Source organism: Delphinapterus leucas, chromosome 6, assembly GCF_059928025.1.
Source record: "Delphinapterus leucas isolate spDelLeu-1000000601 "Yukka" chromosome 6, BTC_Dleu_Yukka2, whole genome shotgun sequence".
NCBI lineage: Eukaryota > Metazoa > Chordata > Mammalia > Artiodactyla > Monodontidae > Delphinapterus > Delphinapterus leucas.
The window spans coordinates 5,847,928-5,873,423 of NC_143134.1; positions in this window are offsets into that span (position 1 = coordinate 5,847,928).

The following is a 25,496-nucleotide window of genomic DNA, read 5'->3' on the forward strand; positions in this document are numbered from 1 at the left end:
TTGGCCAACCAAGCAAGCATGTTAAAGAAATCTGCACTACAATGAAGTCTCACTGCCCCGTGGTCAAAAGAGCCATCTGAAAAAAGTGTAAAATCCAGAAAGGCAGCACAGGCCATGCAGAGTAGGGAGCCTTGTTATGCTGATGGGTGGGATGTAAATTGCCAACAGCCACTCTGGAGAAATGTATGGTGTTTCCTGAAACACCTAAAAAACAAAGCAACGGAGCCTATAGCACTTCCACTTATGGTCCTATGGCGTAGGGAAATGAAACTCAAAAACACACAGCCACCCCAAAGTTTCAGACTGCTCTGTTTACAAGAACCTCGTCTACGGTACAAGTTAAATATCCCAGAAAGCGAAAAATGGATAAAGAAGTTGTGGTACGTACGTACAATGGAATATCACTCACCAATGTAATCTATGTCATCTGGCCCGTCGTGGCATAATGAGTGGATTCAGGTACGATGATTCTAAGAGAAATAAGTCACACAGAAAATGAAACATCATAAGATATCTCTAATACACCGAATGTAATCTTGGCTACACATGAACTGAATTACAAAACAGAACAGGGTCTCAAATTTAGAAAACCAACTTATGTTTGCTTAAGGGGAAAGGTGAGTTGGGGTGCTGCATAAAACCAGAGATAGAAATTAGCACAGATACCATTCCATACGTCAAATATGTAATAGTCAAGAACTACACCTTGCTCAACGAAATGGGCTAAACACCCTATATTCAACGCCTAGGAATACGCCTGACTAGTAAGAATCTTCAAACCCATGGATTTATATGTCTCCATAAGAGAATCAAGCGTGTGTACAGCTGCATGAAGGCAGCAGAGAAAATCCGATAAATCCCCTTATCAAAATGAATTACAAAAACAAAACACAATGAGAGTGAAATAGAGAGCAATTCTTAAATAATTCATTCAGGGCTTGTGATGCAACCTGGATTTACCTCATCTACACCCAGAACTGAGTGAGACATAAAGTTGGACACTTCGGGCTGATAGCATTGGTGAGGTTCGATGAGAAAATGCAGACCATTTGAAGTCATACTACATGGTACCCATTCCATGGGTCCCAACTCTCCAGGTTTAAGCCATTCTTCCTTCAGCTAAAGCATGCATGGGAAACCCACAGTATGGTGCACCGTGTGACCGGGAAACATTTTCCAATGCATCTCAGTTTTTGTCCCCTTTTACTCGGGTTCACAATTCCAGACCCTTTACTAACACTCTCCCCACTTGGAGAGTCAGTGCCTTTAACCTGCTGTTTGGCACAGTTTGCAATTTCTGCGCAAGATGAACAGGAATAGGGAGAACCAATGAGAGACTAGCTGTAGGTGTCTGCAGGGGCAAATTTAACGCTCATTTCCAACCAGGAAGAGGAATTAACCAAACGCTCAGCATGCCGTGCCGGAACCAGATTAGGGCCTGAAGCAATCCTGCGGGTTTGCGGCCAGCTCAGAAGAAAGCGATTTGAAGAAAGGAGCTCAGGGGCACTGTAATTCACAAACCTGCAGAGTTATAAATGACAGCTATCGTCCAAAAATATATTGAAGGAAGGCTGCGAAGAGGACTTGAAAGCGGGGCAGAATTGCAGGAAAACGATTTCAGGGGGTAGACTGGAATTGCATTTAAAGCATAGGAAAAGAGGCAGAACGTCGACAATGATGCACTTGGCCAAAAAGGGCGTATGCGTTTTTTCCTGAATATATTCAGGAAAAAACGCATACGCCCTTTTTGGCCAACCAAGCAAGCATGTTAAAGAAATCTGCACTACAATGAAGTCTCACTGCCCCCCGGTCAAAAGGGCCATCTGAAAAAAGTGTAAAATCCAGAAAGGCAGCACAGGCCATGGAGAACAGGGAGCCTGGATATGCTGATGGATGGGATGTAAATTGCCAACAGCCACTCTGGAGAAGTGTATGGTGTTTCCTGAAACACCTAAAAAACAAAGCAACGGAGCCTACGGCACTTCCACTTATGGTCCTAGAGCTTAGGGAAATTAAAATCAAAAACACACACATCCACCCCAAAGTTTCAGACGGCTCTGTTTACAAGAACCTCGTCTACGGTACAAGTTAAATATCCCAGAAAGCGAAAAATGGATAAAGAACTTGTGGTACGTACGTATAATGGAATATCACTCACCAATGAAATCCATGTCATCAGGCCCGTCGTGGCATAATGAGTGGATTCAGGTACGATGATTCTCAGTGAAATAACTCACACAGAAAATGAAACAACATAAGATATCACTAATACACGGAATGTAATCTTGGCTACACATGAACTGAATTACAAAACAGAACAGGGACTCATATTTAGAAAACCAACTTATGTTTGCTTAAGGGGAAAGGTGAGTTGGGGTGCTGCATAAAACCAGAGTTAGAAATTAGCACAGATACCATTCCATACGTCAAATACGTAATAGTCAAGACCTACCCCTTGCTCAACGAAATGGGCTAAACACACTATATTCAACGCCTAGGAATACACCTGACTAGTAAGGATCTTCAAACCCATGGATTTATATGTCTCCATAAGAGAATCAAGCGTGTGTACAGCTGCATGAAGGCAGCAGAGAAAATCCGATAAATCCGATTATCAAAATGAATTACAAAAACAAAACACAATGACAGTGAAATAGAGAGCAATTCTTAAAGAATTCATTCAGGGCTTGTGATGCAACCTGGATTTACCTCATCTACACCCAAAGCTGAATGACACATAAGGTTGGACACTCCGGGCTGATAGCATTGGTGAGGTTCGATGAGAAAATGCAGACCCTTTGAAGTCATACTGCATGGGACCCATTCCATGGGTCCCAACTCTCCAGGTTTAAGGGATTCTTCCTTCAGCTAAAACATGCATGGGAAACCCACAGTAGGGTGCACCATGTGACCGGGAAACGTTTTCAAATGCATCTCAGTTTTCGTCCCCTTTTCCTCGGGTTCACAATTCCAGAGCCTTTATTAAAATCTCCCCACTTGGAGAGTCAGTGCCTTTAACCTGCTGTTTGGCACAGTTTGCAATTTCTTCGCAAGATGAACAGGAATAGGGAGAACCAATGAGTGACTAGCTGTAGGTGTCTGCACGGGCAAATTTAACGCTCATTTCCCACCAGGAAGAGGAATTAACCAAACGCTCACCATGCCGTGCCAGAAAGAGATTAGGGCCTGAAGCAGTCCTGCGGATTTGCGGCCTGCTCTCAAGAAAGCGATTTGAAGAAAGGAGCTCAGGGGCACTGTAATTCACAAACCTGCAGAGTTATAAATGACAGCTAACTTCCAAAAATATATTGAAGTTAGGCTGCGAAGAGGACTTGAAAGCGGAGCAGAATTGCAGGAAAACGATTTCAGGGGGTAGACTGGAATTGCATTTAAAACATAGGAAAAGAGGCAGAACGTCGACAATGATGCACTTGGCCAAAAAGGGCGTAAGCAAATACGCCCTTTTTGGCCTACCAAGCAAGCATGTTAAAGAAATCTGCACTACAATGAACTCTCACTGCCACCCGGTCAAAAGGACCATCTGAAAAAAGTGTAAAATCCAGAAATGCAGAACAGGCCATGGAGAACACGGAGCCATGTTATGCTGATGAGTGGGATGTAAATTGCCAACAGCCACTCTGGACAAGTGTATGGTGTTTCCTGAAACACCTAATAAACAAAGCAACGGAGCCTACGGCACTTCCACTTATGGTCCTATAGCTTAGGGAAATTAAAATCAAAAACACACAGCCACCCCAAAATTTCAGATGGCTCTGTTTACAAGAACCTCGTCTACGGTACAAGTTAAATATCCCAGAAAGCGAAAAATGGATAAAGAAGTTGTGGTACATACGTACAAAGCAATATCACTCACCAATGAAATCTATGTCATCAGGCCCGTCGTGGCATAATGAGTGGATTCAGGTATGATGATTCTAAGGGAAATAAGTCACACAGAAAATGAAACATCATGAGATATCACTAATACACGGAATGTAATCTTGGCTACACATGAACTGAATTACAAAACAGAACAGGGCCTCAAATTTAGAAAACCAATTTATGTTTGCTTAAGGGGAAAGGTGAGTTGGGGTGCTGCATAAAACCAGAGATAGAAATTAGCACAGATACCATTCCATAAGTCAAATATGTAATAGTCAAGACCAACCCCTTGCTCAACGAGATGGACTAAACACCCTATATTCAACGCCTAGGAATACACCTGACTAGTAAGAATCTTCAAACCCATGGATTTATATGTCTCCATAAGAGAATCAAGCATGTGTACAGCTGCATGTATGCAGCAGAGTAAATCCGATAAATCCCCTTATCAAAATGAATTACAAAAACAAAACACAATGAGAGTGAAATAGAGAGCAATTCTTAAATAATTCATTCAGGGCTTGTGATGCAACCTGGATTTACCTCATCTACACCCAGAGCTGAGTGAGACATAAGGTTGGACACTTCAGGCTGATAGCATTGGTGAGGTTCGATGAGCAAATGCAGACGCTTTGAAGTCATACTGCATGGGACCCATTCCATGGGTCCCAAATCTCCAGGTTTAAGGGATTCTTCCTTCAGCTAAAACATGCATGGGGATCCCAGAGTATGGTGCACCGTGTCACCGGGAAACGTTTTCAAATGCATCTCAGTTCTCGTCCCCTTTTACTCGGGTTCACAATTCCAGAGCCTTTACTAACACTCTCCCCACTTGGAGAGTCAGTGCCTTTAACCTGCTGTTTGGCACAGTTTGCAATTTCTGCGCAAGATGAACAGGAATAGGGAGAACCAATAAGAGACTAGCTGTAGGTGTCTGCACGGGCAAATTTAACGCTCATTTCCAACCAGGAAGAGGAATTAACCGAACGCTCATCATGCCATGCCAGAAGCAGATTAGGGCCTGAAGCAATCCTGCGGGTTTGCGGCCAGCTCACAAGAAAGCAATTTGAAGAAAGGAGCTCAGGGGCACTGTAATTCACAAACCTGCAGAGTTATAAATGACAGCTATCGTCCAAAAATATATTGAAGGAAGGCTGCGAAGAGGACTTGAAAGCGGGGCAGAATTGCAGGAAAAGGATTTCAGGGGGTAGATTGGAATTGCTTTTAAAACATAGGAAAAGAGGCAGAACGTTGACAATGATGCACTTGGCCAAAAAGGGCGTATGCGTTTTTCCGTGAATATATTCAGGAAAAAACGCATACGCCCTTTTTGGCCAACCAAGCAAGCATGTTAAAGAAATCTGCACTACAATGAAGTCTCACTGCCCCCCGGTCAAAAGGGCCATCTGAAAAAAGTGTAAAATCCAGAAATGCAGCACAGGCCATGGAGAACAGGGAGCCTTGTTATGCTGATGGGTGGGATGTAAATTGCCAACAGCCACTCTGGAGAAGTGTATGGTGTTTCCTGAAACACCAAAAAAACAAAGCAGCGGAGCCTACGGCACTTCTATTTATGGTCCTATAGCTTAGGGAAATTAAAATCAAAAACACACAGCGACCCCAAAGTTTCAGACGGCTCTGTTTACAAGAACCTCGTCTACGGTACAAGTTAAATATCCCAGAGAGCGAAAAATGGATAAAGAAATTGTGATACGTACGTACAATGGAATATCACTCACCAATGAAATCTTTGACATCAGGCCCGTCATGGCATAATGAGTGGATTCAGGTACGATGATTCTAAGTGAAATAAGTCACACAGAAAATGAAACATCATAAGATATCACTAATACACGGAATGTAAGCTTGGCTACACATGAACTGAATTACAAAACAGAACAGGGTCTCAAATTTAGAAAACCAACTTATGTTTGCTGAAGGGGAAAGGTGAGTTGGGGTGCTGCATAAAACCCGAGATAGAAATTAGCACAGATACCATTCCATAAGTCAAATATGTAATAGTCAAGACCTACCCCTTGCTCCACGAAATGGGCTAAACACCCTATTTTCAACGCCTAGGAATACAACTGACTAGTAAGAATCTTCAAACCCATGGATTTATATGTCTCCATAAGAGAATAAAGCGTGTGTACAGCTGCATGAAGGCAGCAGAGAAAATCCGATAAATCCCATTATCAAAATGAATTACAAAAACGAAACACAATGACAGTGAAATAGAGAGCAATTCTTAAATAATTCATTCAGGGCTTGTGATGCAACCTGGATTTACCTCATCTACACCCAGAGCTGAGTGAGACATATGTTGTACACTTCGGGCTGATAATACTGGTGCGGTTCGATGAGCAAATGCAGACCATTTGAAGTCATACTGCATGGTACCCATTCCATGGGTCCCAACTCTCCAGGTTTAAGCGATTCTTCCTTCAGCTAAAGCATGCATGGGAAACCCACAATATGGTACACCGTGTGACCGGGAAACGTTTTCAAATGCATCTCAGTTTTTGTCCCCTTTTACTCGGGTTCACAATTCCAGACCCTTTACTAACACTCTCCCCACTTGGAGAGTCAGTGCCTTTAACCTCCTGTTTGGGACAGTTTGCAATTTCTGTGCAAGATGAACAGGAATAGGGAGAACCAATGAGAAACTAGCTGTAGGTGTCTGCACGGGCAAATTTAACGCTCATTTCCCACCAGGAAGAGGAATTTACCAAACGCTCACCATGCCGTGCCGGAACCAGATTAGGGCCTGAAGCAATCCTGCGGGTTTGCGGCCAGCTCACAAGAAAGCGATGTGAAGAAAGGAGCTCAGGGGCAATGTAATTCACAAACCTGCAGAGTTATAAATGACAGCTATCGTCCAAAATTATATTGAAGGAAGGCTGCGAAGAGGACTTGAAAGCGGGGCAGAATTGCAGGAAAACGATTTCAGGGGGTAGACAGGAATTGCATTTAAAGCATAGGAAAAGAGGCAGAAGGTCGACAATGATGCACTTGGCCAAAAAGGGCGTATGCGTTTTTTCCTGAATATATTCAGGAAAAAACGCATACGCCCTTTTAGGCCAACCAAGCAAGCATGTTAAAGAAATCTGCACTACAATGAAGTCTCACTGCCCCCCTGTCAAAAGGGCCATCTGAAAAAAGTGTAAAATCCAGAAATGCAGCACAGGCCATGGAGAACAGGGAGCCTTGTTATGCTGATGGGTGGGATATAAATAGCCAACAGCCACTCTGGAGAAGTGTATGGTGTTTCCTGAAACACCTAAAAAACAAAGCAACGGAGCCTACGGCACTTCCACTTATGGTCCTATAGCTTATGGAAATTAAAATCAAAAACACACAGCCACCCCAAAGTTTCAGACGGCTCTGTTTACAAGAACCTCGTCTACGGTACAAGTTAAATATCCCAGAAAGCGAAAAATGGATAAAGAAGTTGTGGTACGTACGTACAATGGAATATCACTCACCAATGAAGTCTATGTCATCTGGCCCGTCGTGGCATAATGAGTGGATTCAGGTACGATGATTCTAAGTGAAATAAGTCACACAGAAAATGAAATATCATAAGATATCACTAATACACCGAATGTAATCTTGGCTACATATGAACTGAATTACAAAACAGAACAGGGACTCAAATTTAGAAAACCAACTTATGTTTGCTTAAGGGGAAAGGTGAGTTGGGGTGCTGCATAAAACCAGAGATAGAAATTAGCACAGATACCATTCCATACGTCAAATATGTAAGAGTCAAGACCTACCCCTTGCTCAACAAAATGGGCTGAACACACTATATTCAACGCCTAGGAATACACCTGACTAGTAAGAATCTTCAAACCCATGGATTTATATGTCTCCATAAGAGAATCAACCGTGTGTACAGCTGCATGAAGGCAGCAGAGAAAATCCGATAAATCCCATTATCAAAATGAATTACAAAAACAAAACAATGACAGTGAAATAGAGAGCAATTCTTAAATAATTCATTCAGGGCTTGTGATGCAACCTGGATTTACCTCATCTAAACCCAGAGCTGAGTGAGACATAAGGTTGGACACTTCGCGCTGATACCATTGGTGAGGTACAATGAGCAAATGCAGACCATTTGAAGTCATACTGCATGGTACCCATTCCATGGGTCCCAACTCTCCAGGTTGAAGTGATTCTTCCTTCAGCTATAGCATGCATGGGAAACCCACAGAATGGTGCACCGTGTGACCGGGAAACGTTTACAAATGCATCTCAGTTTTGTCCCCTTTTACTCGGGTTCATAATTCCAGACCGTTAACTAACACTCTCCCCACTTGGAGAGTCAGTGCCTTTAACCTGCTGTTTGGCACAGTTTGCAATTTCTGCGCAAGATGAACAGGAATAGGGAGAACCAATGAGAGACTAGCTGTAGGTGTCTGCACGGGCAAATTTAACGCTCATTTCCCACCAGGAAGAGGAATTAACCAAAGGCTCAGCATGCCGTGCCAGAACCAGATTAGGGTCTGAAGCAATCCTGCGGGTTTGTGGCCAGCTCAAAAGAAAGCGATTTGAAGAAAGGAGCTCAGGGTCACTGTAATACACAAACCTGCAGAGTTAAAAATGACAGCTATCGCCCGAAAATATATTGAAGGAAGGCTGGAAGAGGACTTGAAAGCGGGGCAGAATTGCAGGAAATCGATTTCAGGGGGTAGACTGGAATTGCATTTAAAGCATAGGAAAAGAGGCAGAACGTCGACAATGATGCACTTGGCTAAAAAGGGCGTATGCGTTTTTTCCTGAGTATATTCAGGAAAAAACACATACGCCCTTTTTGCCCAACCAAGCAAGCATGTTAAAGAAATCTGCACTACAATGAAGTCTCACTGCCCCCGGGTCAAAAGGGCCATCTGAAAAAAGTGTAAAATCCAGAAATGCAGCACAGGCCATGGAGAACAGGGAGCCTTGTTATGCTGATGGGTGTGATATACATTGCCAACAGCCACTCTGGAGAAGTGTATGGTGTTTCCTGAAACACCTAAAAAACAAAGCAAAGGAGCTTACGGCACTTCCAATTATGGTCCTATAGCTTAGGGAAATTAAAATCAAAAACACACAGCCACCCCAAAGTTTCAGACGGCTCTGTTTACAAGAACCTCGTCTACGGTACAAGTTAAATATCCCAGAAAGCGAAAAATGGATAAAGAAGTTGTGGTACGTACGTACAATGGAATATCACTCACCAATGATGTCTATGTCATCTGGCCCGTCGTGGCATAATGAGTGGATTCAGGTATGATGATTCTAAGTGAAATAAGTCACACAGAAAATGAAACATCATAAGATATCACTAATACACCGAATATAATCTTGGCTACATATGAACTGAATTACAAAACAGAACAGGGTCTCAAATTTAGAAAACCAACTTATGTTTGCTTAAGGGGAAAGGTGCGTTGGGGTGCTGCATAAAACCAGAGATAGAAATTAGCACAGATACCATTCCATACGTCAAATATGTAATAGTCAAGACCTACCCCTTGCTCAACGAAATGGGCTAAACACCCTATATTCAACGCCTAGGAATACACCTGACTAGTAAGAATCTTCAAACCCATGGATTTATATGTCTCCATAAGAGAATCAAGCGTGTGTACAGCTGCATGAAGGCAGCAGAGAAAATCCGATAAATCCTATTATCAAAATGAATTACAAAAACAAAACACAATGACAGTGAAATAGAGAGCAATTCTTAAATAATTCATTCAGGGCTTGTGATGCAACCTGGATTTACCTCATCTACACCCAGAGCTGAGTGAGCATAAGGTTGTACACTTCGGGCTGATAATATTGGTGAGGTTCGATGAGCAAATGCAGACCATTTGAAGTCATACTGCATGGTACCCATTCCATGGGTCCCAACTCTCCAGGTTTAAGCGATTCTTCCTTCAGCTAAAGAATGCATGGGAAACCCACAGTATGGTGCACCGTGTGACCGGGAAACGTTTTCAAATGCATCTCAGTTTTTGTCCCCTTTTACTCGGGTTCACAATTCCAGACCCTTTACTAAAACTCTCCCCACATGGAGAGTCATTGCCTTTAACCTCCTGTTTGGGACAGTTTGCAAATTCTGCGCAAGATGAACAGGAATAGGGAGAACCAATGAGAAACTAGCTGTAGGTGTCTGCACGGGCAAATTTAACGCTCATTTCCCACCAGGAAGAGGAATTAACCAAAGGCTCAGCATGCCGTGCCGGAACCAGATTAGGGCCTGAAGCAATCTTGCGGGTTTGCGGCCAGCTCACAAGAAAGCGAGTTGAAGAAAGGAGCTCAGGGGCACTGTAATTCACAAACCTGCAGAGTTATAAATGACAGCTATCGTCCAAAAATATATTGAAGGAAGGCTGCGAAGAGGACTTGAAAGCGGGGCAGAATTGCAGGAAAACGATTTCAGGGGGTAGACTGGAATTGCATTTAAAGCATAGGAAAAGAGGCAGAACGTCGACAATGATGCACTTGGCCAAAAAGTGCGTATGCGTTTTTTCCTGAATATATTCAGGAAAAAACGCACACGCCCTTTTAGGCCAACCAAGCAAGCATGTTAAAGAAATCTGCACTACAATGAAGTCTCACTGCCCCCCGGTCAAAAGGGCCATCTGAAAAAAGTGTAAAATCCAGAAATGCAGCATAGGCCATGGAGAACAGGGAGCCTTGTTATGCTGATGGATTGGATGTAAATAGCCAACAGCCACTCTGGAGAAGTGTATGGTGTTTCCTGAAACACCTAAAAAACAAAGCAACGGAGCCTACGGCACTTCCACTTATGGTCCTATAGCTTATGGAAAATAAAATCAAAAACACACAGCCACCCCAAAGTTTCAGACGGCTCTGTTTACAAGAACCTCGCCTACAGTACAAGTTAAATATCCCAGAAAGCGAAAAATGGATAAAGAAGTTGTGGTACGTACGTACAATGGAATATCACTCACCAATGAAGTCTATGTCATCGGGCCCATCGTGGCATAATGAGTGAATTCAGTTACGGTGATTCCAAGTGAAATAAGTCACACAGAAAATGAAACATCATAAGATATCACTAATACACCAATTGTAATCTTGGCTACATATGAACTGAATTACAAAAACAGAACAGGGTCTCAAATTTAGAAAACCAACTTATGTTTGCTTAAGGGGAAAGGTCAGTTGGGGTGCTGCATAAAACCAGAGATAGAAATTAGCACAGATACCATTCCATACGTCAAATATGTAATAGTCAAGACCTACCCCTTGCTCAACGAAATGGGCTAAACACCCTATATTCAACGCCTAGGAATACACATGACTAGTAAGAATCCTCAAACCCATGGATTTATATGTCTCCATAAGAGAATCAAGCGTGTGTACAGCTGCATGAAGGCAGCAGAGAAAATCCGATAAAACCCTTTATCAAAATGAATTACAAAAACAAAACACAATGACAGTGAAATAGAGAGCAATTCTTAAATAATTCATTCAGGGCTTGTGATGCAACCTGGATTTACCTCATCTAAACCCAGAGCTGAGTGAGACATAAGGTTGGACACTTCGCGCTGATAGCATTGGTGAGGTTCGATGAGCAAATGCAGACCATTTGAAGTCATACTGCATGGTACCCATTCCATGGGTCCCAACTCTCCAGGTTGAAGTGATTCTTCCTTCAGCTATAGCATGCATGGGAAACCCACAATATGGTGCACCGTGTGACCGGGAAACGTTTACAAATGCATCTCAGTTTTGTCCCCTTTTACTCGGGTTCAGTATTCCAGACCGTTTACTAACACTCTCCCCACTTGGAGAGTCAGTGCCTTTAACCTCCTGTTTGGCACAGTTTGCAATTTCTGCGCAAGATGAACAGGAATAGGGAGTACCAATGAGAGACTAGCTGTAGGTGTCTGCACGGGCAAATTTAACGCTCATTTCCCACCAGGAAGAGGAATTAACCAAAGGCTCAGCATGCCGTGCCGGAACCAGATTAGGGCCTGAAGCAATCCTGCGGGTTTGCGGCCAGCTCTCAAGAAAGCGATTGAAAAAGTAGCTCAGGGGCACTGTAATTCACAAACCTGCAGAGTTATAAATGACAGCTATCGTCCAAAAATATATTGAAGGAAGGCTGCGAAGAGGACTTGAAAGCGGGGCAGAATTGCAGGAAAACGATTTCAGGGGGTAGACTGGAATTGCATTTAAAGCATAGGAAAAGAGGCAGAACGTCGACAATGATGCACTTGGCCAAAAAGGGCCTATGCGTTTTTTCCTGAATATATTCAGGAAAAAACGCATACGCTCTTTTTGGCCAACCAAGCAAGCATGTTAAAGAAATCTGCACTACAATGAAGTCTCACTGCCCCCCGGTCAAAAGGGCCATCTGAAAAAAGGGTAAAATCCAGAAATGCAGCACAGGCCATGGAGAACAGGGAGCCTTGTTATGCTGATGGGTGGGATGTAAATAGCCAACAGCCACTCTGGAGAAGTGTATGGTGTTTCCTGAAACACCTAAAAAACAAAGCAACGGAGCCTACGGCACTTCCACTTATGGTCCTATAGCTTAGGGAAATTAAAATCAAAACCACACAGCCACCCCAAAGTTTCAGACGGCTCTGTTTACAAGAACCTCGTCTACGGTACAAGTTAAATATCCCAGAAAGCGAAAAATGGATAAAGAAGTTGTGGTACGTACGTACAATGAAATATCACTCACCAATGAAGTCTATGTCATCTGGCACGTCCTGGCATAATGAGTGGATTCAGGTACGATGATTCTAAGTGAAAAAAGTCACACAGAGAATGAAACATCATAAGATATCACTAATACACCGAATGTAATCTTGGCTACACATGAACTGAATTACAAAACAGAACAGGGTCTGAAATTTAGAAAACCAACTTATGCTTGCTTAAGGGGAAAGGTGAGTTGGGGTGCTGCATAAAACCAGAGATAGAAATTAGCACAGATACCTTTCCATAAGCCAAATATGTAATAGTCAAGACCTACCCCTTGCTCAACGAAATGGACTAAACACCCCATATTCAACGCCTAGGAATACACCTGACTAGTAAGAATCTTAAGACCCATGGATTTATATGTCTCCATAAGGAAATCAAGCGTGTGTACAGCGGCCTATATGGAGCAGTGAAAATCCGATAAATCCCATTATCAAAATAAATTTCACAAACACAACACAATGACAGTGAAATAGAGAGCACTTCTTAAATAATTCATTCAGGGCTTGTGATGCAACCTGTATTTACCACATCAACACCCAGAGCTGGGTGAGACATAAGGCTGGACACTTCGGGCTGATAGCATTGGTGAGGTTCGGTGAGCAAACGCAGACCCTTTGAAGTCATACTGCATGGTAGCCATTCCATTGGTCCCAACTCTCCAGGTTTAAGGGATTCTTTCTTCAGCTAAAACATGCATGGGAAACCGAGAGTATGGTCCACCGTGTGTTTGGGAAACGTTTTCAAATGCATCTCAGGTTTCGTCCCCTGGTACTCGGGTTCACCATTCCAGACGCTTTACTAACACTCTCCCCACTTGGAGAGTCAGTGCCTTTAACCGCCTGTTTGGCACAGTTTGCAATTTCTGCGCAAGATGAACAGGAATAGGGAGAACCAATGAGAGAGAAGCTGTAGGTGGCTGCACGGGCAAATGGAACGCTCATTTCCCAGCAGGAAGAAGAATTATCCAAAGGCTCAGCGTGCCCTGCCGGAACCAGATTAGGGCCTGAAGCAATCCTGCGGTTTTGCGGCCAGCTCACAAGAAAGCGAGTTGAAGAAAGGAGCTCAGGGGCACTGTAATTCACAAACCTGCAGAGTTATGAATGACAGCTCGTTCAAAAATGTATTGAAGTAAGTCCTCGAAGAGGACTTGAAAGCGGGGCAGAATTTCAGGAAAACGATTTCAGGGGGTAGACTGGAATTGCACTTAAAGCATAGGAAAAGAGGCAGAATGTCGACAATGATGCACTTGGCCAAAAAGGGCGTATGCGTTTTTTCCTGAATATATTCAGGAAAAAACGCATACGCACTTTTTGGCCAACCAAGCAAGCGTGTAAAGGAAATCTGAACTACAATGAAGTCTCACTGCCCCCCGGTCCAAACGGCCATCTGAAACAAGTGTAAAATCCAGAAAGGCAGGACAGGTCATGGAGAAGAGGGAGCCTTGTTAGGCTGATGGGCGGGTTGTAAATTGCCAACAGCCACTCTGGAGAAGTGTATGGTGTTTCCTGAAACACGTAGGAAACAAAGCAACACAGCCTATGGCACTTCCACTTAGGGTCCTATAGCTTAGGGAAATTAAAATCAAAAACACACAGCCACCCCAAAGTTTGGGACGGCTCTGTTTACAAGAACCTCATCTACGGTACAAGTTAAATATCCGAGAAAGCAAAAAATGGATAAAGAAATTGTGGTACGTACGTACAATGGAATATCACTCAGCAATGAGATCTAGGTCATCAGGCCCGTAGCGGCAAAATCAGTGGATTCAGGTACGACGATTCTACGAGAAATAAGTCTCTCAGAAAAAGAAATATCATAAGATATCACTAATACACGGAACGTAAACTTCGCTACACATGAACTGAATTACAAAACAGAACAGGGTCTCAAATTTAGAAAACCAACTTATGCTTGCTTATGGGGAAAGGTGAGTTGGGGTGCTGCATCAAACCAGAGATTGAAATTAGCACAGATACCGTTCCATAAGCCAAATATATAATAGACAAGACCTACTCCTTGCTCAACGAAATGGACTCAACACCCCATATTCAACGCCTGGGAATATACCTGACAAGTAAGAATCTTAAGACCCATGGATTTATATGTCTCCATAAGGAAATCAAGCGTGTGTACAGCAGCCTAAACGCAGCAGTGAAAATCCGATAAATCCCATTATCAAACTAAATTTCACAAACAAAACACAATGACAGTGAAATAGAGAGCAATTCTTAAATAATTCATTCAGGGCTTGTGATGCAACCTGGATTTACCACATCTACACCCAGAGCTGGGTGAGACATAAGGCTGGACACTTCGGGCTGATAGCATTGGTGAGGTTCAGTGAGCAAACGCAGACCCTTTGAAGTCATACTGCATGGTAGCCATTCCATGGGTCCCAACTCTCCAGGTTTAAGGGATTCTTCCTTCAGCTAAAACATGCATGGGAAACCCAGAGTATGGTCCACCGTGTGATTGGGAACGGTTTCAAATGCATCTCAGGTTTCGTCCCCTGGTACTCGGGTTCACCGTTCCAGACGCTTTACTAACACTCTCCCTACTTGGAGAGTCAGTGCCTTTAACCTCCTGTTTGGCACAGTTTGCAATTTCTGTGCAAGATGAACAGGAAGAGGGAGAACCAATGAGAGACTAGCTGTAGGTGTCTGCACGTGCCAATGGAACGCTCATTTCCCACCAGGAAGAGGAATTAACCAAAGGCTCATCGTGCCCTGCCGGAACCAGATTAGGGCCTGAAGCAATCCTGCGGTTTTGCGGCCAGCTCACAAGAAAGCGAGTTGAAGAAAGGAGCTCAGGGGAACTGTAATTCACAAACCTGCAGAGTTATGAATGACAGCTATCGCCCAAAAATGTATTGAAGTATGTCTTCGAAGAGGACTTGAAAGCGGGGCAGAATTTCAGGAAAACGATTTCAGGGGGTAGACTGGAATTGCACTTAAAGCATACGAAAAGAGGCAGAATGTCCACAATGATGCACTTGGCCAAAAAAGGCGTATGAGTTTTTTCCTGAATATATTCAGGAAAAAACGCATACGTGCTTTTTGGGCAACCAAGCAAGCCTGTAAAGGAAATCTGCACTACAATGAAGTCTCACTGCCCCCCGGTCAAAAGGGCCATCTGAAAAAAGTGTAAAATCCAGAAAGGCAGGCCAGGTCATGGAGAACAGGGAGCCTTGTTATGCTGATGGGCGGGATGTACATTGCCAACAGCCACTCTGGAGAAGTGTATGTTGTTTCATGAAACACGTAGGAAACAAAGCAACACAGCCTATGGCACTTCCAATTAGGGTCCTATAGCTTAGGGAAATTAAAATCAAAAACACACAGCCACCCCAAAATTTGGGATGGCTCTGTTTACAAGAACCTCGTCTACCGTACAAGTTAAATATCCGAGAAAGCAAAACATGGATAAAGATGTTGTGGTACGTATGTACAATGGAATATCACTCAGCAATGAAATCTATGTCATCAGGCCCGTAGCGGCATCATGAATTGATTCAAGTACTATGATTCTACTAGAAATAATCTCACAGAAAAAGAAAGATCATAAGATATCACTAATACACGGAACGTAAACTTGGCTACACATGAACTGAAATACAAAAGAGAACAGGGTCTCAAATTTAGAAAACCAACTTATGCTTGCTTATAGGGAAAGGTGAGTTGGGGTGCTGCATAAAACCAAAGATTGAAATTAGTACAGATAACGTTCCATAAGCCAAATATATAATAGACAAGACCTACACCTTGCTCAACGAAATGGACTCAACACCCCTTATTCAACGCCTGCGAATATACCTGACTAGTAAGAATCTTCAAACCCATGGATTTATATGTCTCCATAAGAGAATCAAGCGTGTGTACAGCTGCATGAAGGCAGCAGAGAGAATCCGATAATTCCGATTATCAAAATGAATTACAAAAACAAAACACAATGACAGTGAAATAGAGAGCAATTCTTAAATAATTCATTCAGGACTTGTGATGCAATCTGGATTTACCTCATCTACACCCAAAGCTGAATGACACATAAGGTTAGACTCTCAGGGCTGATAGAAATGGTGAGGTTCGATGAGCAAATGCAGACCATTTGAAGTCATACTACATGGTACCCATTCCATGGGTCCCAACTGTCCAGGTTTAAGCGATTCTTCCTTCAGCTAAAGCATGCATGGGAAACCCACAATATGGTGCACCGTGTGACTGGGAAACCTTTTCAAATGCATCTCAGGGTTTGTCCCCTTTTACTCGGGTTCACAATTCCAGACCATTTACTAACACTCTCCCCACTTGCAGAGTCAGTGCCTTTAACCTCCTGTTTGGCACAGTTTGCAATTTCCGTGCAAGATGAACAGGAATAGGGAGAACCAATGAGAGACTAGCTGTAGGTGTTTGCAGGGGCAAATTTAACGCTCATTTCCCACCAGGAAGAGGAATTAAACAAAGGCTCAGCATGCCGTGCCGGAACCAGATTGGGGCCTGAAGCAATCCTGCGGGTTTGCGGCTGGCTCATAAGAAAGCGATTTGAAGAAAGGCGCTCAGGGGCACTGTAATTCACAAGCCGGCAGAGTTATAAATGACAGCTATCGTCCAAAAATATATTGAAGGAAGGCTGCGAAGAGGACTTGAAAGCGTGGCAGAATTGCAGGAAAACGATTTCAGGGGGTAGACTGGAATTGCATTTAAAGCATAGGAAAAGAGGCAGAACGTCGACAATGATGCACTTTGCCAAAAAGTGCATATGCGTTTTTTCCTGAATATATTCAGGAAAAAACGCATACGCTCTTTTTGGCCAACCAAGCAAGCATGTTAAAGATATCTGCACTACAATGAAGTCTCACTGCCACCCGGTCAAAAGGGCCATCTGAAAAAAATGTAAAATCCAGAAATGCAGCACAGGCCATGGAGAACAGGGAGCCTTGTTATGCTGATGGGTGGGATGTAAATTGCCAACAGCCACTCTGGAGATGTGTATGGTGTTTCCTGAAACAACTAAAAAACAAAGCAACGGAGCCTACGGCACTTCCACTTAGGGTCCTATAGCTTAGGGAAATTAAAATCAAAAACACACAGCCACCCCAAAGTTTCAGACGGCTCTGTTTACAAGAACCTCGTCTACGGTACAAGTTAAATATCCCAGAAAGCGAAAAACGGAATAAGAAGTTGTGGTACGTACGTACAATGGAATATCACGCACCAATGAAATCTATGTCATCTGGCCCGTCGTGGCATAATGAGTGGATTCAGGTACGATGATTCTAAGAGAAATAAGTCACACAGAAAATGAAACATCATAAGATATCTCTAATACAGCAAATGTAATCTTGGCTACACATGAACTGAATTACAAAACAGAACAGGATCTCAAATTTAGAAAACCAACTTATGTTTGCTTAAGGGGAAAGGTGAGTTGGGGTGCTGCATAAAACCAGAGATAGAAATTAGCACAGATACCATTCCATTTGTCAAATATGTAATAGTCAAGACCTACCCCTTGCTCAACGAAATGGGCTAAACACCCTATTTTCAACGCCTAGGAATACACCTGACTAGTAAGAATCTTCAAACCCATGGATTTATATGTCTCCATAAGAGAATCAAGCGTGTGTACAGCTGCATGAAGGCAGCAGAGAAAATCCGATAAATCCCATTATCAAAATGAATTACAAAAACAAAACACAATGACAGTGAAATAGAGAGCAATTCTTAAATAATTCATTCAGGGCTTGTGATGCAACCTGGATTTACCTCATCTATACCCAGAGCTGAGTGAGACATAAGGTTGGACACTTCGCGCTGATAGCATTGGTGAGGTACAATGAGCAAATGCAGACTATTTGAAGTCATACTGCATGGTACCCATTCCATGGGTCCCAACTCTCCAGGTTGAAGTGATTCTTCCTTCAGCTATAGCATGCATGGGAAACCCACAGTATGGTGCACCGTGTGACCGGGAAACGTTTACAAATGCATCTCAGTTTTGTCCCCTTTTACTCGGGTTCAGAATTCCAGACCCTTTACTAACACTCTCCCCACTTGGAGAGTCAGTGCCTTTAACCTGCTGTTTGGCACAGTTTGCAATTTCTGCGCAAGATGAACAGGAATAGGGAGAACCAATGAGAGACTAGCTGTAGGTGTCTGCACGGGCAAATTTAACGCTCATTTCCCACCAGGAAGAGGAATTAAACAAAGGCTCAGCATGCCGTGCCAGAACCAGATTAGGGCCTGAAGCAATCCTGCGGGTTTGTGGCCAGCTCAAAAGAAAGCGATTTGAAGAAAGGAGCTCAGGGTCACTGTAATACACAAACCTGCAGAGTTATAAATGACAGCTATCATCCAAAAATATATTGAAGGAAGGCAGGAAGAGGACTTGAAAGCGGGGCAGAATTGCAGGAAAACGATTTCAGGGGGTAGACTGGAATTGCATTTAAAGCATAGGAAAAGAGGCAGAACGTCGACAATGATGCACTTGGCTAAAAAGGGCGTATGCGTTTTTTCCTGAGTATATTCAGGAAAAAACACATACGCCCTTTTTGGCCAACCGAGCAAGCATATTAAAGAAATCTGCAATACAATGAAGTCTCACTGCCCCTGGTCAAAAGGGACATCTGAAAAAAGTGTAAAATCCAGAAATGCAGCACAGGCCATGGAGAACAGGGAGCCTTGTTATGCTGATGGGTGGGATATAAATTGCCAACAGCCACTCTGGAGAAGTGTATGGTGTTTCCTGAAACACCTAAAAAACAAAGCAATGGAGCTTACGGCACTTCCACTTATGGTCCTATAGCTTAGGGAAATTAAAATCAAAAACACACAGCCACCCCAAAGTTTCAGACGGCTCTGTTTACAAGAACCTCGTCTACGGTACAAGTTAAATATCCCAGAAAGCGAAAAATGGATAAAGAAGTTGTGGTACGTACGTACATTGGAATATCATTCACCAATGAAGTCTATGTCATCTGGCCCGTCGTGGCATAATGAGTGGATTCATGTACGATGATTCTAAGTGAAATAAGTCACACAGAAAATGAAACATCATAAGATATCACTAATACACCGAATGTAATCTTGGCTACATATGCACTGAATTACAAAACAGAACAGGGTCTCAAATTTAGAAAACCAACTTATGTTTGCTTAAGGGGAAAGGTGAGTTGGGGTGCTGCATAAAACCAGAGATAGAAATTAGCACAGATACCTTTCCATAAGTCAAATATGTAATAGTCAAGACCTACCCCTTGCTCAACGAAATGGGCTAAACACCCTATATTCAACGCCTAGGAATACACCTGACTAGTAAGAATCTTCAAACCCATGGATTTATATGTCTCCATAAGAGAATCAAGCGTGTGTACAGCTGCATGAAGGCAGCAGAGAAAATGCGATAAATCCTTTTATCAAAATGAATTACAAAAACAAAACACAATGACACTGAAATAGAGAGCATTCTTAAATAATTCATTCAGGGCTTGTGATGCAACCTGGATTTACCTCATCTACACCCAGAGCTGAGTGAGACATATGTTGTACACTTCGGGCTGATAATACTGGTGAGGTTCGATGAGCAAATGCAGACCATTTGAAGTCATACTGCATGGTACCCATTCCATGGGTCCCAACTCTCCAGGTTTAAGCCATTCTTCCTTCAGCTAAAGCATGCATGGGAAACCCACAGTATGGTGCACCGTGTGACCGGGAAACGTTTTCAAATGCATCTCAGTTTTTGTCCCCTTTTACTCGGGTTCACAATTCCAGACCCTTTACTAACACTCTCCCCACTTGGAGAGTCAGTGCCTTTAACCTCCTGTTTGGGACAGTTTGCAATTTCTGTGCAAGATGAACAGGAATAGGGAGAACCAATGAGAAACTAGCTGTAGGTGTCTGCACGGGCAAATTTAACGCTCATTTCCCACCAGGAAGAGGAATTAACCAAACGCTCACCATGCCGTGCCGGAACCAGATTAGGGCCTGAAGCAATCCTGCGGGTTTGCGGCCAGCTCACAAGAAAGCGATGTGAAGAAAGGAGCTCAGGGGCAATGTAATTCACAAACCTGCAGAGTTATAAATGACAGCTATCGTCCAAAATTATATTGAAGGAAGGCTGCGAAGAGGACTTGAAAGCGGGGCAGAATTGCAGGAAAACGATTTCAGGGGGTAGACTGGAATTGCATTTAAAGCATAGGAAAAGAGGCAGAACGTCGACAATGATGCACTTGGCCAAAAAGGGCGTATACGTTTTTTCCTGAATATATTCAGGAAAAAACGCATACGCCCTTTTAGGCCAACCAAGCAAGCATGTTAAAGAAATCTGCACTACAATGAAGTCTCACTGCCCCCCTGTCAAAAGGGCCATCTGAAAAAAGTGTAAAATCCAGAAATGCAGCACAGGCCATGGAGAACAGGGAGCCTTTTTATGCTGATGGGTGGGATATAAATAGCCAACAGCCACTCTGGAGAAGTGTATGGTGTTTCCTGAAACACCTAAAAAACAAAGCAACGGAGCCTACGGCACTTCCACTTGTGGTCCTATAGCTTAGGGAAATTAAAATCAAAAACACACAGCCACCCCAAAGTTTCAGACGGCTCTGTTTACAAGAACCTCGTCTACGGTACAAGTTAAATATCCCAGAAAGCGAAAAATGGATAAAGAAGTTGTGGTACGTACGTACAATGGAATATCACTCACCAATGAAGTCTATGTCATCTGGCCCGTCGTGGCATAATGAGTGGATTCAGGTACGATGATTCTAAGTGAAATAAGTCACACAGAAAATGAAACATCATAAGATATCACTAATACACCGAATGTAATCTTGGCTACATATGAACTGAATTACAAAACAGAACAGGGTCTCAAATTTAGAAAACCAACTTATGTTTGCTTAAGGGGAAAGGTGAGTTGGGGTGCTGCATAAAACCAGAGATAGAAATTAGCACAGATACCATTCCATACGTCAAATATGTAAGAGTCAAGACCTACCCCTTGCTCAACAAAATGGGCTAAACACCCTATATTCAACGCCTAGGAATACACCTGACTAGTAAGAATCTTCAAACCCATGGATTTATATGTCTCCATAAGAGAATCAACCGTGTTTACAGCTGCATGAAGGCAGCAGAGAAAATCCGATAAATCCCATTATCAAAATGAGTTACAAAAACAAAACAATGACAGTGAAATAGAGAGCAATTCTTAAATAATTCATTCACGGCTTGTGATGCAACCTGGATTTACCTCATCTAAACCCAGAGCTGAGTGAGACATAAGGTTGGACACTTCGCGCTGATACCATTGGTGAGGTACAATGAGCAAATGCAGACCATTTGAAGTCATACTGCATGGTACCCATTCCATGGGTCCCAACTCTCCAGGTTGAAGTGATTCTTCCTTCAGCTATAGCATGCATGGGAAACCCACAGAATGGTGCACCGTGTGACCGGGAAACGTTTACAAATGCATCTCAGTTTTGTCCCCTTTTACTCGGGTTCATAATTCCAGACCGTTTACTAACACTCTCCCCACTTGGAGAGTCAGTGCCTTTAACCTGCTGTTTGGCACAGTTTGCAATTTCTGCGCAAGATGAACAGGAATAGGGAGAACCAATGAGAGACTAGCTGTAGGTGTCTGCACGGGCAAATTTAACGCTCATTTCCCACCAGGAAGAGGAATTAACCAAAGGCTCAGCATGCCGTGCCAGAACCAGATTAGGGCCTGAAGCAATCCTGCGGGTTTGTGGCCAGCTCAAAAGAAAGCGATTTGAAGAAAGGAGCTCAGGGTCACTGTAATACACAAACCTGCAGAGTTATAAATGACAGCTATCGTCCAAAAATATATTGAAGGAAGGCTGGAAGAGGACTTGAAAGCGGGGCAGAATTGCAGGAAATCGATTTCAGGGGGTAGACTGGAATTGCATTTAAAGCATAGGAAATGAGGCAGAACGTCGACAATGATGCACTTGGCTAAAAAGGGCGTATGCGTTTTTTCCTGAGTATATTCAGGAAAAAACACATACGCCCTTTTTGCCCAACCAAGCAAGCATGTTAAAGAAATCTGCAATACAATGAAGTCTCACTGCCCCCGGGTCAAAAGGGCCATCTGAAAAAAGGGTAAAATCCAGAAATGCAGCACAGGCCATGGAGAACAGGGAGCCTTGTTATGCTGATGGGTGTGATATACATTGCCAACAGCCACTCTGGAGAAGTGTATGGTGTTTCCTGAAACACCTAAAAAACAAAGCAACGGAGCTTACGGCACTTCCAATTATGGTCCTATAGCTTAGGGAAATTAAAATCAAAAACACACAGCCACCCCAAAGTTTCAGACGGCTCTGTTTACAAGAACCTCGTCTACGGTACAAGTTAAATATCCCAGAAAGCGAAAAATGGATAAAGAAGTTGTGGTACGTACGTACAATGGAATATCACTCACCAATGATGTCTATGTCATCTGGCCCGTCGTGGCATAATGAGTGGATTCAGGTATGATGATTCTAAGTGAAATAAGTCACACAGAAAATGAAACATCATAAGATATCACTAATACACCGAATGTAATCTTGGCTACATATGAACTGAATTACAAAACAGAACAGGGTCTCAAATTTAGAAAACCAACTTATGTTTGCTTAAGGGGAAAGGTGCGTTGGGGTGCTGCATAAAACCAGAGATAGAAATTAGCACAGATACCATTCCATACGTCAAATATGTAATAGTCAAGACCTACCCCTTGCTCAACGAAATGGGCTAAACACCCTATATTCAACGCCTAGGAATACACCTGACTAGTAAGAATCTTCAAACCCATGGATTTATATGTCTCCATAAGAGAATCAAGCGTGTGTACAGCTGCATGAAGGCAGCAGAGAAAATCCGATAAATCCTATTATCAAAATGAATTACAAAAACAAATCACAATGACAGTGAAATAGAGAGCAATTTTTAAATAATTCATTCAGGGCTTGTGATGCAACCTGGATTTACCTCATCTACACCCAGAGCTGAGTGAGACATAAGGTTGTACACTTCGGGCTGATAATATTGGTGAGGTTCGATGAGCAAATGCAGACCATTTGAAGTCATACTGCATGGTACCCATTCCATGGGTCCCAACTCTCCAGGTTTAAGCGATACTTCCTTCAGCTAAAGCATGCATGGGAAACCCACAGTATGGTGCACCGTGTGACCGGGAAACGTTTTCAAATGCATCTCAGTTTTTGTCCCCTTTTACTCGGGTTCACAATTCCAGACCTTTTACTAACACTCTCCCCACATGGAGAGTCATTGCCTTTAACCTCCTGTTTGGGACAGTTTGCAATTTCTGTGCAAGATGAACAGGAATAGGGAGAACCAATGAGAAACTAGCTGTAGGTGTCTGCACGGGCAAATTTAACGCTCATTTCCCACCAGGAAGAGGAATTAACCAAAGGCTCAGCATGCCGTGCCGGAACCAGATTAGGGCCTGAAGCAATCTTGCGGGTTTGCGGCCAGCTCACAAGAAAGCGAGTTGAAGAAAGGAGCTCAGGGGCACTGTAATTCACAAACCTGCAGAGTTATAAATGACAGCTATCGTCTAAAAATATATTGAAGGAAGGCTGCGAAGAGGACTTGAAAGCGGGGCAGAATTGCAGGAAAACGATTTCAGGGGGTAGACTGGAATTGCATTTAAAGCATAGGAAAAGAGGCAGAACGTCGACAATGATGCACTTGGCCAAAAAGTGCGTATGCGTTTTTTCCTGAATATATTCAGGAAAAAACGCATACGCACTTTTAGGCCAACCAAGCAAGCATGTTAAAGAAATCTGCACTACAATGAAGTCTCACTGCCCCCCGGTCAAAAGGGCCATCTGAAAAAAGTGTAAAATCCAGAAATGCAGCATAGGCCATGGAGAACAGGGAGCCTTGTTATGCTGATGGATTGGATGTAAATAGCCAACAGCCACTCTGGAGAAGTGTATGGTGTTTCCTGAAACACCTAAAAAACAAAGCAACACAGCCTACGGCACTTCCACTTATGGTCCTATAGCTTATGGAAATTAAAATCAAAAACACACAGCCACCCCAAAGTTTCAGACGGCTCTGTTTACAAGAACCTCGCCTACAGTACAAGTTAAATATCCCAGAAAGCGAAAAATGGATAAAGAAGTTGTGGTACGTACGTACAATGGAATATCACTCACCAATGAAGTCTATGTCATCGGGCCCGTCGTGGCATAATGAGTGAATTCAGTTACGATGATTCCAAGTGAAATAAGTCACACAGAAAATGAAACATCATAAGATATCACTAATACACCAATTGTAATCTTGGCTACATATGAACTGAATTACAAAACAGAACAGGGTCTCAAATTTAGAAAACCAACTTATGTTTGCTCAAGGGGAAAGGTCAGTTGGGGTGCTGCATAAAACCAGAGATAGAAATTAGCACAGATACCATTCCATACGTCAAATATGTAATAGTCAAGACCTACCCCTTGCTCAACGAAATGGGCTAAACACCCTATATTCAACGCCTAGGAATACACATGACTAGTAAGAATCCTCAAACCCATGGATTTATATGTCTCCATAAGAGAATCAAGCGTGTGTACAGCTGCATGAAGGCAGCAGAGAAAATCCGATAAAACCCTTTATCAAAATGAATTACAAAAACAAAACACAATGACAGTGAAATAGAGAGCAATTCTTAAATAATTCATTCAGGGCTTGTGATGCAACCTGGATTTACCTCATCTAAACCCAGAGCTGAGTGAGACATAAGGTTGGACACTTCGCGCTGATAGCATTGGTGAGGTTCGATGAGCAAATGCAGACCATTTGAAGTCATACTGCATGGTACCCATTCCATGGGTCCCA